This window comes from Mus musculus, chromosome 6, assembly GCF_000001635.26.
Source record: "Mus musculus strain C57BL/6J chromosome 6, GRCm38.p6 C57BL/6J".
Lineage (NCBI taxonomy): Eukaryota > Metazoa > Chordata > Mammalia > Rodentia > Muridae > Mus > Mus musculus.
The window spans coordinates 119,401,343-119,417,977 of NC_000072.6; the positions used below are offsets into that span (position 1 = coordinate 119,401,343).

Here is a 16,635-nt window from a genome sequence, read left to right on the forward strand (position 1 = left end):
GCATAAAACAAATGCAAATAAAAGTTTTTTTAAATGTCAATTTAAAAACCAGACACCGTGATGCCCTCTGAGGCAGATGCAGGCAGAACTCTGTGAAGTGCAGGTCATTCTAGTAGACACAGAAAATTCTGGGCCAGCCCAGGGGTCCACAGTGAGATCCTGATTCAAAAATAAAGTGGTTTCCACCGGGCAGGTTAGCACAGTTAATCCAGAAGGCAGGGGTAGGGTTGTTGGACTACAAAGGAAGCCCGTGTTCTATTTTCTTTCTGTCACTGTGATAAACACTCTAACCAAAAGCAACTTAGAGGAGGAAATAAAAGCAACAAGGGTTTATTTGGCTTCCACTTCCAGGAAATTCAGAGGAAGAACTCAAACAAGAACCTGAAGCAAAAAGAAAAAAAAAAAAGGAAGTGCTGCCACAGACCCGTGCTTTCTCTTTTTTGTTCTTGAGACCGGGTTTCTCTGTGTAGCCCTGGCTATCCTAGAACTCACTCTGTAGACCAGGCTGGCCTCACACTCAGAGATCCACCTGACTCTGTTTTCCCAAGTACTGGAATAAAGGTGTGTCCCACTCACCCAGTTTAGGCAACTTTCTTGTACAGCCCAGGACCATCTGCGCAGACATGTCCACAGGCCAGTGTGATGTAGGCAATTCACTGAGATTGTTCTTTCAGAAGACTCTGGATTGAGTCCAGTTGAAATTAACCAATAGAACTAGAACAGATCTTGTCTCAAAACAAAACAAAACAAAACGCCCACGGGTGGTCAGGGAAGTCCCTGAGGCCTCCTAAAATGATACAGATAACTGCCACAGCTATCGGTTGTCTACCAGGACTAGATGATAAATCCCTGTTGCTGAAGGTAACGCATGCCTTGTCTGAACAGAGAAACCAGGCTTGAGCTACTCTAGTATCTTCTTCCCTATGGGCTGTCTTCACAGTTCTAGAAGATGCTATACTGAGAGACAGTTGTCAGCAACTCAGCTATGGCCCCGTGTGCTCCAATATCAACTGGCCAGGCAGAGTGAGGTCCAGCAATAGTGGCAAGCCTATCACGGGAGGAACCAACCACTGAGTGTCCAACCCAAAGCCTGGTGCATTTGGGGCAAGCACTCTCCTAACTGAACTATATCCCCAGCCCCAGGACTGGGAACTCAAGGCCAGCCAGGGCCCCAGAACCAAATTCTGTCTGAAATAAAAACAGAATCCAACCAAGCCGAATAAAATGTCTCTCAGGTTATTTTAGTGTTTGATGGAATAAATGAAAGAAAAAACAGTTTTTAGGGATTCAGTTAAAAGTTTCAAAAAGTGGTCCAGGGGAATGGCCCAGCGGGTGAAGCACTAGCCACACAAAACACACAGACCCAAGTCTATTCCCTGAAAACCATGTTAAAAAAGAAAAAGGCCTAGCAGGGTGATCGGTGGTGGCACACCCCATTAATTCCAGCACTCGGGAGGCAGAGGCAGGCAGATCTTTGAGTTCAAGGCCAGCCTCGTCCTCAGAGCATGTTTCAGGCTGGCCAAGGCTACTCAGAGAAACCCTGTCTCAAAAAACAAAACAAAACAAAAGCACAGATGAGGAGGAGGAAGCCAGCAGCTGCAGCTGGTTCTATGCTCACCGAGTATGTGCGAGGCTCTGAGCTCAATCCCCACCACAGACAGAAAGGAGCAAGAAAGCAAGCAAACAAGAAAACAAAAGAAATAAAATCACAACTTGAGAAAGGTGGCCCAACACACAGGCTACCTATGAGCACAACCTTAGAGCATATAGAATAATGTGAAAGTCACACACACCAGACCATGAGGGTTGCTATGTCAACACAAAACTAAACAAGAACTGGTGATTACACTGTTAACACACACAGGGCATCTAGAGAGATGACTCAGCAGTTAAGAGCAGACATGTTCTGCAGAGGACCAGAATTTGGTTCCCACGACCCAAGTCAGTCCAGCCGCACAGCCACCTAACTCCAACACCAGGTGAGCCGGAGGCTTCTGACCTTTGCAGGCTTTGCACTCACATGTACAAATCCACACGGAGACACAAAGTTAAAAATAATAAAATCGCTTTCTTTAACTAAAAAAAGAAAGAAACTTGGATTAAATGTCCAGACCAATAATTTTTGAAGATCCTGCTCACAATAGAAGCAAAAAAAAAAAAAAAAAGGTTCCATTTACCTTGACTGGCGCTAAGAACTACTCTTTACCCTCTTAGAGTGAGTGACCTGCTTTGCACTGATTTCCCGGGTTTATCCATTTATTTAGGTTTTAAAAAGCAATTTTGGTTGTGTGTGTGATGTCAGTGTGGGGTATACGCACACAAGTGCAGGTGCTCGCAGAATCCGGAGTCATTAGGTCCTCTTGAAGCTGGAGTCAGGGACCAAACTCAGGTCCTCTGCAAGAGCAGTTCATGCTGCTAACTGCCCTGCCATCTCTACAGCCCTGCTTTCTTATCATCTAAACTTCCCTGATAAGCTTTCAAGTCCGATGTATTAGTCAGGGGCCCCTAAGGGAACAGAACTGATAGAATGGATATATATATATATATATATATATATATATATATATATATATACATATATACATATATATATACATACATACATAATTTTTATGTATCCATTTTATATTATATATATACATAATTTTTATGTATCCATTTTATATTATATATATATATATATATATATATATATATCCATTATATATATGGAATTTGGCTTACAGGATACTGTTCCAGTGTTCCAGTAATGGCTGTCCCACACTAGAAAGGATGCAGTAGTTGCTCAGTCTATGAGGCTGGCTGTCTCAACAGTCCCAATCCGGTGCTGGGGGACTGGAGGATTCCTGGAGAGCTGTGGTCGTCAGTCTGTGTTGGAATTCCCAAAGAAGTAGTCTCTAATGTCAGTGAAGGAAGGCAGGAGCAGCGGGACAGATGGACTTGCCAGTGAAAGTGAGAGCGACAGGCAAAGTTCCCTTCGTCCACGCCATTTTATCTGGGTCTACCTTCTAGAACATTTTGTCTACCTGCTTCCAATAATGTGATCAGGAAAAACTCCCTCACACGAGTGCCCAGCAGCTTGGGTTTTCGTTGAGTCCAGATGCAGTCAAGTTGACAAACAAGATTAGCCATCACATCCAGGTTCAGATCAAAGGCAGCTGCTGACTCTACAGGCTAATTAGCAGACACTTTATACGAAGCATGTGACTTAGTCAGGGGCATCAGCAAGTCTCTCAGCATTTGCAGTGCTGCTCCACCAGGAAACAGCTCCGCTCTGGAAGATGTGTCAGTCACTTGCCTGTGCATCATCTCCCAGCCGCAGTTTTGTCTGTGATTATGCGTTGGGCATTTCGACAGCTCTGAGACCGCCATCCCTTACCACCTTTCTGAATGACTGCAGTTCAAGTTCCTGGTTGGTCTGTCTGCCATCAGGCTCTCCACCATTCAAACGTGTTCTATGTACAACTGCTAATACGAACTTTTTTTTTTAATCTATTTACTTACTTTGTGTGTATAAATATTTTGTTTGCATTGCACGTATGTGCAGCATGTGTGCCTGTTAGGTCGCTTGTAACTGGGGTTACAGATGTGTGTAAGCTATTATGTGGATGCTGGGCATGTCATATTAGGTACAGATCGGGGAGGGCCTTGGAGTTCAGCTTAAAGGAATTTAGACTTTGAGCGCTTCCAAAGAGGTTTTGAACTTAATATAGGTTAAAAATTAGTGGGGCTGGAGAGATGGCTCAACAGCTGTTGACCATGTTGTGGTCAACAGTACTTGTTGCTCTTGCAAAGGACCTGTGCCTAATATGTCATTCCAAAAATTTATTTTGATTTCAGCATGTACCAAGTGTTATCTTCCAGTCAAACCAACTATCTACCCCTTCTGATAGAGGAGAAATTGGAGCATTTTATGTTCTGAATTGTAAAAGCACATTCATGCTTCATTTTGTAGGAAATCTAAACATGTACATTGGTAGAAACCCAACATGTGCCCTCTGCTAATGGTTTGTTTGTTTCAGGTTTACCTTCAAACGAGGTGTCATCTAGATAGAATGCAAAACTGGGTGCCTTTAGCGTACATGAACCCTCTGCAACCAAACATGATTAGGAAAGAAAAGTGGAATCTCAGAGGCAAGGCCAACTGCCCGGCCAGAGAGAGGAGGCTGAACTCTGGACTGATTTATTGCCCTCGTTCTGATTCCATGTAAAACACGATACGGGGAGATGCTTCGGGGAAGACAGATTTCCCTCCCAGATTGCCAGCTCTCTGAATAAAGTACAGTTTAAAGTTTCAATTCCTGGTTTTTATTTATTGTCAACAGGCATCACAGACTGAATTCCCAGGACATGCTATTCATTTCTCCTTATTCATTCTATTGTTCATCCCTCAGAAACCCTGCCCGGTGGCCCACACTTGTAATTCCAGAGACCGAGGCAAGAAGATCACCAGGAGTCTGAGGCCACCCTAGGCTTCCTAATGAGGTCCAGGCTAGCCTACCCCAAGAGAAAGGGAGAGGGAGAGGGAGGAGGTAGAAAAATGATGAATGAATTGGAGCGGATTGACCAGAAAGTGGGCTATATGAATCCCGAGAGTAGTGCTATCTCTTTCTCACCTGAGCACATTTTATTCATTTGATTGCTGTTCTTTATGTTGAGACTGCGTGCTCTAGGTCAGGCATGAGCTGGTGCGGATGCTATAACATCGCCACGTCAGACAAGGCACAGGGCCTTGCAGAGGCTAGATATTTCAGTGAGTATTTCAGTATAAATTAAAGATTTACAGACTAGCGCTATGATCCAGTCAGGAGAGTGTTTACCGAGTATAGACAAAAGCCCGGTTCCATTTCCAGCACCACATAAAGCAAGCAGAGTAGCACGTACCTGGAACCCTAGCATTCAAGAGGTAGAAGCAGAAGGAACAGAAACTCGGGATCATCCTTGGCTTCCTAGTGAGTTCAGGACAGTAATGATTTGGGCTGACAACACAGCTTAGTGGGTAGGAACACTTGGCTGCACAAGCATAAGGACCCGAGTTCAAATCCCCAGCACCCATGAAGAAAATCCACATGGTTTTCAGGTACACCTGAAACAACAGTGCTGTGGAGAGGAAACAGGAGGATGAGTTGAGTGAGGCTTGCTGCAGATTCAGTGAGAGCCCTTCTCAAGGAGTTAAGATGGAAAGTGACGGAGAAGGATGCTTGACATCTGCTGGTGTCCACTAAGGCACAGGCAGGCACACCTACCTGCACACGTGCCTTTGCTGGCGTAAATTAACAAACTGATACTAAAAGTCCAATGAGAATGGATAGGGACTGGCCAAAACAGTCTTGAGAAAGTGGGACGGGTGAAGGGCTCACATTTCCCAGTGCTAAAGCTACAAAGACACTTGATCCCCCGCGCACGACACAAACAGCTTGGCTTGGTGGCATACACGCCTGAGATCCCAGCACCCAGGAGGAAGAAGGAGGAAGAGACAGAAGAGCTGAAGTTCAAGGTCATCTTTGGCTACATATGGAGTTTGAGAAAAGTCAGGACTACATGAGACCCTGCCTCAAAAAGCAAGAAGAGTCAATCCCAGCACTCAGAAGGTGGAGACAGGAGGATCTCTGTGAGCTCCAGGAAGAAAAAAGGAGCAAACAGAGGGAGCTGGAGAGGTGCTCAGAACTGTAACTTTAGCCTCTGTAGGCACTGGCATGCATACATGCAGGCAACACATTCATACACAGAGAATAAAAATAATACTTTGAAAAAACCTGAGAGAGGAGATTTATTCAATGTGGCCACACTGGGAAAGGGACTAAACAAAGGGTCTAGTGGACAGACCAAGACCATCTTTAGGCACCGACTTGGGCTCTGGGGACTCTCACAAGAAGGCAAGAGTTGTGCATAATTGTGGTGGCGCATGCCTTTAATCCCAGCACTCAGGAGGCAGAAGCAGGCGGATTTCTGAGTTCAAGGTCAGCCTGGTCTACAAAGTGAGTTCCAGGACAGCCAGGGCTACACAGAGAAACCCTGTCTCGAAAACCAAAACAAACAAACAAAAGAGTTGTGCATAATTAAGCAGCCTTTGTCCAGGTGTGGGCTCCTTGACCCTCGTCTCCGTCAAGTTTTCCAGGAGGGCCCAAAGATGATCATCGCTTGTGTGGATCCAACTGAATTTTTAAATTTTTTTTTTTTTTTTTTTTTGAGACAGGATCTCACTAACTAGTCCTTGCTTTGTAGACTAGGCTGTGCCACCATGACTGACAAAGTGATCAGCACGGGCTATGGAGATGCTCCCGTCCGCCAGATTATATACCTCTGCCATTTTAAAAAACACATCGACAGGGACTCTGACTCCAAGATTTCTGAATCATTTGAGTAAATTACTCAAACTTGAAAAGATTTGGGGTCAGAGTCCGGGTGCGTAGCTAAGCATTGTAGTACATGATTTAATCTCAGTACTCAGAAGCAAAGGAAGAAGAAATTTCTGTAAGTTTAAGGTCAACAGCAAATCCCAGACCAGCCAGGGACAGGCAGTAAAATCCTGGCTCAAAAGAAGGCGGGGGGGGGGGGGGGGCAATAAAAATGTTTCACGAACTCAGTGAATAGAAAGGCTGGAATCCTACAATATCCTCTTTGAGTACACTCCCAGTGACCCTCCCACTCGTCCCCACCTCCTAAAGGTCCCAATATTCCCAATAGAACCACTCTCTAGGGGCAAAGTCTCAGCTAAATACAAGCCTCTGGGAAGACACTCGACATTCAATATTCAACTGTGTACAGTGAGAACAGAAACGGCCTCTGTTACAATCAAGCCCGCAGAAGAGGAAGGGTTGACATAGCTCTGCCATGGTGAAGACTTCCTGCCCCAAAGTAAGGAGTCCAGGGGACCTGAAACGCCCAGGTTCCACCCTCAGCCCCTCCTCACCCCACCCCCACCCCAGAACTCACTGTGCCATTGAGTCCTGCTGCTTCTGCCTCCCAAGTACTGGGATGTTCAGGGTTACATACCCCGTTATTTATGTGATACTGGGTGCTGAACCCAAGGCTAGGCAAACACTCCACAAGAAGTCTACACCTCCACCCCCTTTTTTCAGGTTTTTTTTTTGGGGGGGGTCTCAAACTATAGGCTACACTGACATGAAACTAATGGCAAAATTCCTACCTCGGTGAGTGTCGGGTTTGGGGATTTTAATTCCTTGCCTCACTGGTTAGGTAGAGGCTATTCTAAAACTGCAGTGCTCTCAGAACTGACTACAGCTTCACCAGGTCAAATAGGCAGCTTGCCTTCCTTGAACCTGTAATCTTGACTACCTATAAAGGGGAGTGTGTGTGTGTGTGTGTGTGTGTGTGTGTGTGCGCGCGCGCACGCGAGCACTCACACACTCAAGCCTTTGTCCTAACCCCTGCCGTGCTTTCAGAAAGGAAGAAACCCACTGTCACCACTGGCTGAGTTTTGGTAACCAGGGAGAGCTTGTGATTCTCACCACAAGGAACAAGACCCAGGGAAGGTCTGTGGTTTGTGGGAGGTTGTATCTCAGCAACTGCTTGTGACACACAACCCATTACAGTTTATCTGAAAGGAATAAAATAAAATAACATATACGAACACAGGAAGGAGCCTAGTGGTAGCCTGTTCGTACAGTAGCCTGCCTCTCGCCATTCCTCTTTTCCAAGTTAGTCCCCTGCTTGCCAGTCAGATAAAATACAAGTGAAGTAAAAGGTGTCCTTAGACAAAAACCAAAACAGACTGGATTTTTTTTTTTTTTGAAACTGGAATTACAGATGGTTGTTGGCCACCACTTAAGTACTGGCAACCAAACCTAGGCCTTCTGGAAGAGAAGCCAGTGCTCCTAACTACTGAGCTGTCTCTATAGCCTTAGGTAACTCTTTTTTTTTTTTTTTTTTTTTTTTGAGACAAGGTATTGCTTATGTAGCACTGGCTGGCAAGAATTCCCTTTATAGTATAGACTGGCCTTGACTTTATAGAGATCCAAGTAGCTCTTTCTCCAGAGTGTTGGGATTATAAATGTGGGATACCACACACAGCTAGACTAGGCTCTTTCCTTTCCTTCCCCTTCCTCTTCCTCTTCCTCTTCCCCTTCCTTGCTTGCTTCCTTCCTTCCTCCCTTCCTCCCCCTCTCTTTCTTTTCTTCCTTTCTTTCTCTCCTTTTCTGTTTTTTTTGTTTTTTCAAGACAGAATTTCTCTATGTAGCCCTGGCTGTCCTGGAACTCACCCTGTAGACCAGGCTGGCCTCAAACTCAGACATCAACTTGCCTCTGCCTCTGAGATTAAAGGCCTGAGCCACCACCGACTGGCATTTCTTCCGTGTTTTCCTGAACTTGAACTTTAACAGAGAGCTTTGTGCATGCTAAGTAAGCATACTATCCCTGATCTGTCCCTTATCATTGGGGTGATAGTTCAGTTATCAATGGGGTGATATTTCAATGTTCCCCTTATCTGAGTTCCATAGGTGCTTCTAAGTCAAGCATTAATAGGGTTCATGCTGAGTCCAGAGGTTTCCCATCTCTGGAGCTTATTGGTAGAGATTGAGTAGAGTGACTTAGCCGTGTGACATATTGGCTCACATCCAGACTGTTTCAAAAAGGGAGACTAAAATAAAGGGGCTGATTAGAGCTGGGGCCAATGGGGGTTGGGTCATGGCTCCAGAGAATTTCAAAACCTGTTGTGAGAACAGCAAGAATAATCTGTCTTCCAGATAACAGTTTCCCTCTGCCCCAATTCTGCTCAAGGTTCAAAGGCTAAGCCTTTTCCTGGCACACAGGTCTCCAGACAGGCTCTTTCACAAGGTCAAAATGCAATGAAACTCCAGCCTCCCATGCTTTAACTCTGGGTGAGAAGATGTGGGTGAAGGTTTCTCATGGTATTTTTCAAGTATTTGGGATTGGTTGGTTAGTTGGCTGGCTTGAGATGGGGGGTCTTGCTATGTAACCCAGGCTAGCCTTAAGGTCTCTACCCTCCTGCTTCAGCCTCCAGAGTATCAGGATTGCAGTCACCCACCCTAGCTGGCCTAGGCTAATTTTCCATAATGTGATTGAGTTCCTTCCTCCTCAGCCTCCAGATGGCAAATGCAGTACTCTGTCCCTTTATTGATAGCCTCTAGATTCCTTTAAGATTATTTGCTGTCAAAATTTTGTGAACTTGACACAAACCTACACAGAGGGAAGTGGGAACCCCATTGAGGAATTACTTCCATTGGCTTGGGCATGTCTATGGGGCATTTTTCTCAATTGTCAGTTGATGTGGGTGAGCCAAGCCCACTGTGGGCAGCACCATCCCTAGGCAAGTAGGCCAGGCCCATATAGGAAAAGTAGCTGAGCAAGTCAGTAAACAGCATTCCTCCATGGTCTCTGCTCCAGATTCTGCTCCTGGTTCCTACCGTGAGTTACTGCCTTGGCTCCTTCAGTGAAGGACTGCAGTCTGTAAATCAAATAAGTCCACCCCTCCCCTACTTTGGCTTTGGCCAGTGTTTAATCACGGTAATGAAAAGCAAACTAGGACATTCTAGCTCTGCTGTGAGGAATTTTTAGCATTTATACCTTTTTGTACACCTAAGAGAACTATCTATAAGATAATTTTCCTTATTTGTTTTAAACTCGTTTATGTAAGGGTATGCTTGTATATATGTATTGACACACAAGGCCGGAGGACCACCGTTTTTGAGACAGAGTATCTCTATACAGCCCGGCTGTCCTAGAACTCTCTATGTAAATCCACCTGCCTCAGCTATGATTAAAGGCATGAACTCCCCAGGCTCAGCTATAAGAGCACCTTTGAGAGTTGACCTTCAAATCAAGGTCATAAGCCTGTAGCAAGCACCTTTACCCATGAGCCATGGGTTTGCCAGCCCCTGGTTGGTTTGTGGTTGTTATGTCTTTGAGACAGAATCTTGCTATTTGGTAAATGCTAGCCTCAATCTTTCAGACCCCCTCCCCTGCCCCGCCTTGTCTCCTAAATGAGAGGAGAATGTAGGCACGAAGCCATACCTAGTTTCTTATAAAACTTTTCGACCTTTTAGAAAATTCCCCACTGGAGCCAGGGTTCTCAATGTCATAGAAAGCAAATGGAGAAAATAAGGATGGGCTTCAGAAAGTTAGTTAGAGAAAGGTGTCACAAGTGGGGGTCTCGGTGGGCCTCCCTCCCTCCTTCCTTTTTTTCCCCTCTATAAACCTGGAGTCCCCAGCTTACCCCAGCGCTCTACCCAGCAGTGGAGTTTCAAGCTGACCCCTCAAATGAGCTTGGGAGCTGTGCTGTACCAAGCTGCAGGATTGTAGGTCTGCCTGCAAGCTTAGTGCTTGATGCTGACCCAGGAACATCCTGAGTTAAAGGCCTTCTGAGTGCAGAGCGAGTTGCAGATCACCCTCTGGCCTACATAGTGATAGCTTCTCTCAAAAACAGCACTCCAGGAGCCCAGGGAGACCGATGGCTTTGCCAGGGAAATGGTCACAGAGTAGGAAACACAAAGATCTGGATTCTGTCCCAGTGCCCCCATATAAAGTCAGGTGTGGCCCTATACATGGGATTACATAGATGCCTAGAATCCAAGCACTGAGGCAGGAGAATGCCTGGGACATGCTGGCCAGGTGGTCTAGCTCAGTTGTGATTTCTACATTTGATGAGAGACTCGGTCCCACAAAATAGAGAAGAGAATGATTAAGAGAAACAGCTGACAGCAGACTCTACCCTCCGCATGCATATACATACATGTTCATGGATACACACACATACATATATACCACCACACACACACACACACACACATACACACACACACAGTACCAATCCAGTCACTTAAGAACTCTGTAGCCCAAACTGATCTTGAACTTAACAGCAATCCTTCTACTTAGGCCTCCCAAGTGCTAGGATTAGCATATTGTTTGGTTGGTTGGTTTTTGGTCAATCTGATGGCAAAAGAGGCCATTAAAGGCCATCCTGCCCAGATAATCATTGATTCCTTCAGCTCAGTTTCTCCCAAGTCTCCCAAGTCTGTGCCCATTTTTGATGTTTTTCTTTGTTTTTAGACAGTTCTGTGGCCCTGGCTGGCCTGGCACTTACTATGTAGCCCAGTCTGGCCTCCGACTCAAAGCGATCCATCTGTTCCTGCTTCCCAAACGCTGGAGTTACAGACGTGTGTCACCATGCCAGGTTTCCTGTACCATTTTCCCAGGCAAGGGACCAGGCCAGTGGTGCTCCTACTCAATGGACGACTGTATCGGGAGGTGACCGGGTTCTTTCCAAAGGGCCAGGGCTGCCCCTCTTGACACTGTTTCCTGCTTTATTCATCACTGATAGGTGTGCTGAGTGGGGGCACCCCTAAGTGGCAGATTGCAGACCAGGCTTCTGTGAGGACGCCCATATGGAAGGCTCTCAGAAGGAAAAGGATACATTTGGAGGGAAAGAAGTGACAGAAGACTGTTATTTTTCTGAGTCAGTACCAAGTGGAGTGTGTACACAGGCCCAACGGAGCCAAGGAGGGAAAAGGAACCCAGCCCCGGAGCGTGTGCAGGCACCACCCAGACTGGGAACCTTAAACTTATCAGGAAAGAAGGGGGGGGGGGGGAGAGAGAGAGAGAGAGAGAGAGAGAGAGAGAGAGAGAGACTGTGTATCTGTACATATGAGAGAGATTCTCTCAGTGGAGAAGGGCAAGCCAGAGGTTGGCCAAAGGGAGTTTCTTAGTTAGGGTTTTATTGCTATGAAGAGACACCATGACCATGGCAACTCTATCTATCTGTCTATCTATCTGGCTAAGCCATCTCACTAGCCATCTATCTATCTATCTATCTATCTATCTATCTATCTATCTATCTGCATTGTGGTGTTTTGCCTGAATTACAGACAGTTGTGAGCTGCCATGTGGGTGCTGGGAATTGAAACCAGATCCTCTGGAAGAGCAGCCAGTGCTCTTAACCACTGAGCCATCTCTCAAGTCCCCACCCCCACCCCATACACAGCTACTCTTTTTTGTTTGTTTTTGTTCTTTTATTTTGTTTTATTTTTGTGTTTTGTTTTGTTTTTTTACAGCAACTCATAAAGGAAAAACATGCCATTGGGGCTGGCTTATAGTTTCAAAGGTTCAGTCCATTATCCTCATGGTGGGAAGCATGGCAGCCTCCAGACAGACATGGCGCTGGAGGAACTGAGAGTTCTACATCTTGATCTGCAGGCAGCAGGAGGAGATTAGACTCCACAATGGGTATAGCTTGAGCATATGAGGCCTCAAAGCCCACCTCCATAGTGACACACTTCATCCAACAAAGCTACACCTACTCCAACAAGGCCACACTTCCTAATAGTGCCACTCCCCATGGGTTAAGCATTCAAACACTCTGGGGTCCAAACCCATTCAAACCACCACAGGGAGGAAGGAAGGTACCAAGGCCTATGTAAGCCAAATGATATGCAAAGACTCCCAAGATCCTACCACTGCCCTATGGGGGTGCAAGAGCTCTTAGAGGGTAGTTGGTCAAAGCAGGGAGGAAGGGTCCTGTTTTTCCAGTAACTTCCAGTGACAAGGGCCACCTAAGAAAGCCACAGACCACACACTAATGACCTTTTCTCTAACCAGGCAATCAAAGTCAACATGCAATTTGTAGATGCTGGTGATATAGGGGAAATTGGGGGTCCCCTTGGGGGAGTTCTTAGTCTCATTAATCAACAGATTCAAATGGAAGCAGAAGGACATTCTTATTAGCCTCTAAAGGAAAAACAGCAGGGCAGCCAAACTATACGTCAGCTACTGCCTAGGGGAGGAGAAGAGGGGGGACAGCCATGCCAAGGAAGCTGGACTGGAGGTCAGAAGCCACAAGGCAGGGAGGAAAACTCTAGAGAAAGAGTAAAGAAGCCTAAAATGCTGGAGGGGTGGCGGTTAAGTGGGGTGAGGGTGGGGGAGACATGCTCAGAAAAGAGAAGGAAGGAAAACAAGCATTTCACACTTCTGAATAACTCAGAAGGTTGGGTTGGCTCACAACCCTCTGTGTCTGCGGCCCTTCAGCTTCTGAACCTGGGCGGGGATTCTGGGAAGGAAAAGTACAGAATCTGATTAAAGAACTGATTATCCTGTCCATCTCTGTAGCATGACTCCTAGGTTCATCCCTTAGCCGGGAGTGATTGAACCAGCCCAACCGGAAAGCTAGTCCTCTGGCCTGGGTGGTGTTTCTTTCCTAACCTGGTATGGTGTGGTTCTATAGCCAGGTTTCTATAGCCTGGTGTGGCCGGCTGTGGCTGGGCTGAGAAAGGAAAGAGAGGGGAAGGGTGGTGAGGAGTCTGAACGCTGGTTTGGGGCTGTGAAGACCTGTTAGCATGGGAGCTTTCTCATAATAAAGAAATGATGGAGCTGGGTGTGGTGATGCACGCCCAGTAACTACGGAGACAGAGACGTGGAGTCCCGAGCTTCCAGCCAGGGCTATTAGTGTGACCTTGTCTGAAAACCTTCTATGTATCAGAGGAGTAAATGAAATGACTGTGCACTCCTGTTGCCTTACAGACGATTCCACTAGGCTCCTCCCAATAGCGACCTAACAACACCTTGTGTCAACACCGGCCGCCATTGCCTGAGGTGGGGTATATGTCTTGATACCCAACTCTCTCACTCTATCCCCTCTCCTGTTCCCACAAGTTCTAGTCCAGCCTTGCTCTCTTTTTGCCCTTCTCTATCCCTGCTTTCTCTGCCCTCGTGGCTCTGTCTGCCTCTACCCCTTCTCTAGGCCCCTGCTCCCTTCCCTTCCCCCACAATCAACCTCCCTTATATTAGATCTACCACACAGTGTGATTTCTCAGGGGAACATCTTGTCACAAGCCTGTCAGGTACCCCCTGACTCCCGCCACTGCCACCTTGTATTTCATAACAACCCCCCCCTCTCACCCCTTTGTCAACTTGATGCAAGCGAAAATGATTTGGGAAGAGAGAATCTCAATTGAGGAAATGAGCTACCAAGTTAGCCTATAGGCAAGCCTGTGGGGCAGTTTTTAAATTAATGGTTGATTGGTCATGACTTGCTCATCCTGCTTTCTCATACAACTCTGACCACCTGGCCAGGGATGGCACACAGTGGGCATTAAGGCCAGTGTTAAGCCAAATGGTATGCCCGGACTGGAGGAGCAAGCCAGAGAGCAGCATTCCTTTACCACTTTTGCATCAGTCCTACCTCCACCTTCCTGCCCAGACTTCCTTCAGTGAGGGACTCTGACGTGGAAGTATGAGCTGAAATAAACCCGTTCCTGCTAAGGTTGCCTTTGATCATGGGTTTTGATCGCAGCAATAGAAACCCCAGTTAAGACAGCTCAGCAGAGTGGTAGCACCTGTATGAAGTCCCAGCAGCTCCAGAAGGACTTGGAGGTTGATTTGGGCAACATAGAGAGATCCATTACTACAAGTGGTCAGGGTCTGTATGTGTGTGTGTGTGTGTGTGTGTATGTGTGTGTGTGTGTGTTCAGGTTTGTGGCCTCTTACTCAGTGAACTGAAATAATTGCACACAGATCTGCAAAGTAGCAAGGGAACTTTGTTAAGCGCAAAGCCATAGAACAGACTCAAAAGGAACGTGTTGCTCAGATGAGAACGGCCCATTTGGGCGAAGAAACTCAAGGGTCCAGTCATTATTCAGAGCTTGTTAGGATTTAGTGGCAGAGGACCTTAGTGGATCGGAGCCAAGGAATGCCACAGCAGAGCTCATCATACCACACAAGATTTCTCTAAGAGATTTATTGGGCTGGGGGGGGCTGGGGGTGCTAAAGACCTCCTTCAAATGGAGACCTGAGGGAGAGACAAAGAAACAGAGCTAGAGAGAGAGAGAGAGAGAGAGAGAGAGAGAGAGAGAGAGAGAGAGAGAGAGAGAGAGAAAACCATCTGGGTTAGCAGAGGACCTTTTAAAGGATTGGCAACTAATGATGGCATAGCCTCTGGTGCTGAGTCTCTGAGGGCAGGTTGGGTGGCCACCTGGTTTCTTTTTTTTTTTTTTTTTTTTTTTTTTCCGAGACAGGGTTTCTCTGTATAGTCCTGGCTGATCCTGGAACTCACTCTGTAGACCAGGCTGGCCTCGAACTCAGAAATCCACCTGCCTCTGCCTCCCGAGTGCTGGGATTAAAGGCGTGCGCCACCACGCCCGGCGCCACCTGGTTTCTAAGAGAGCTTCCTTTTATGGGGTTCAAAAGAAGGAGTTTGGTTGTTCAGGGACATAGTGGGGCATTTCTCTGCTTTTTTTTTATTTTTCACAGAATTAGATTGTACAAGTTTTCCCATTCACATCTCCTTTCCCACGAACCATCTGATTGTAATCATGTACACACCCAATTATGCATACAATTCTGCAAACAAAATTCTCCCTAAAAGTTCACCAAAAAGACATAGTTTGCCTTATTAAACACGCACCCAAACCAGTGTAGACTGGACTCGCCTACTGACCCATAACTATGTCACAAGATGAGTTGGAATAGAGACAGGTACAGCCCATGGATTGCTAAAGGGAATCCCTCATTTCTATTGCTTAAAACATGTCTGCGTACAGCTTGATGCAACCTAACAGGTTGCTAGGAGCATTGTTCCTAGTGGGGCTTGTGTGTGTGGTGTGTACCAGCAACGGCCTCAGGCTGCTAAGCACATTCGGAGCCAAGCAGAGTCCCAGATTGTAAACTATCCCGGAAGCCTCCTTGCTTCACCCTGTCTTAAACAAGCCAAACCAGATAATGTTTCAGGTAAGGCAAGATATGAGGAGAATATTTTAGAGAAAGTTGGTTGGTTTGGCTGTTGTTGTTTTGTCTTTTTTAAGAAGGATAAAAGACAGGAAAATTATGAGAACACGGAAGAGAAAAGGAATCCCTCACCCCAGGGTCCAGTTAAAGCATCTAAGCCAGCTGAAATGCTATATTAATATTTCTGTGCAAACTGCGAACCTGACATTAACGTTCCTTTCCCCTAAAGCAGCAGTCCTCAATCTGTGGGTAAGGACCCCCTTACAGTACAAATGTCCCACCCTCCTCCATTGATGTGACATGAACCCCTCAGGAGCCTCCCACCGGCGTCCTTGAGGTTTCTTAGCTGCTCTGGAGATATTAATAGAATAACTAGAAACTTACCCAAATCCTGTCAGAGTTGTAGACCAGAGTCTGAGGGTACTGCTGAGCTCCACGGATTCTTGTGTTGTGTGGAAAGACTTGCACCAGGCACATGTGGGAAAGTAATAACGAAGTCGGCTAGGAAAGAGAAGGACACTCCCAACAGTGGGCGTGGCCTATTGAGCCAGGGGACGAGGGCGTGCTGAAAACACTGGGCTAAAAGACGCCCTAGCCGTCCTAGGCCGTTCACGTAGCACCTGCCTCTCAAGTGTTTGTTACTTGTAGCCCCAATAGGGAAGGGTTTCCAGTCTTTTGGTCTTTTGTTTCATATGTTAATCTCTCCTCTCCTCTCCTCTCCTCCCCTCCCCTCCCCTCCCCTCCCCTCCCCTCCCCTTCCCTCCCCTCTCCTCCCCTCTCCTCTCCCCTCTCCTCTCCCCTCTCCTCCCTCCCTCCTTTCCTTCCTTCCTTCCTTCCATTTGTTTGTTTTCAAGACAGGGTTTCTCTGTGTAGCCCTGGCTGTCCTGGAACTCAGGCTGGCCTGGAACTCAGAGATCCACCTGCTTTTTGCATGTGTGTATG

At 46.6% G+C, this 16,635-nt stretch overlaps 1 protein-coding gene across 2 annotated transcripts in view; it reads right to left on the reverse strand.

Annotated features, from left to right (window-relative positions):
• Adipor2 (adiponectin receptor 2) overlaps nt 1-16,357 on the reverse strand; it is a 64,550-nt gene extending 48,193 nt beyond the window's left edge. The window contains exon 1 of one of the 2 annotated variants that reach the window (XM_030255575.1): nt 16,078-16,357. The gene's annotated coding sequence lies outside the window, so the exon portion shown is untranslated. The remainder of the gene's footprint in view (nt 1-16,077) is intronic. The other variant, NM_197985.4, reaches the window with a different exon arrangement.
• Between the last annotated feature and the right edge of the window lie 278 nt (nt 16,358-16,635).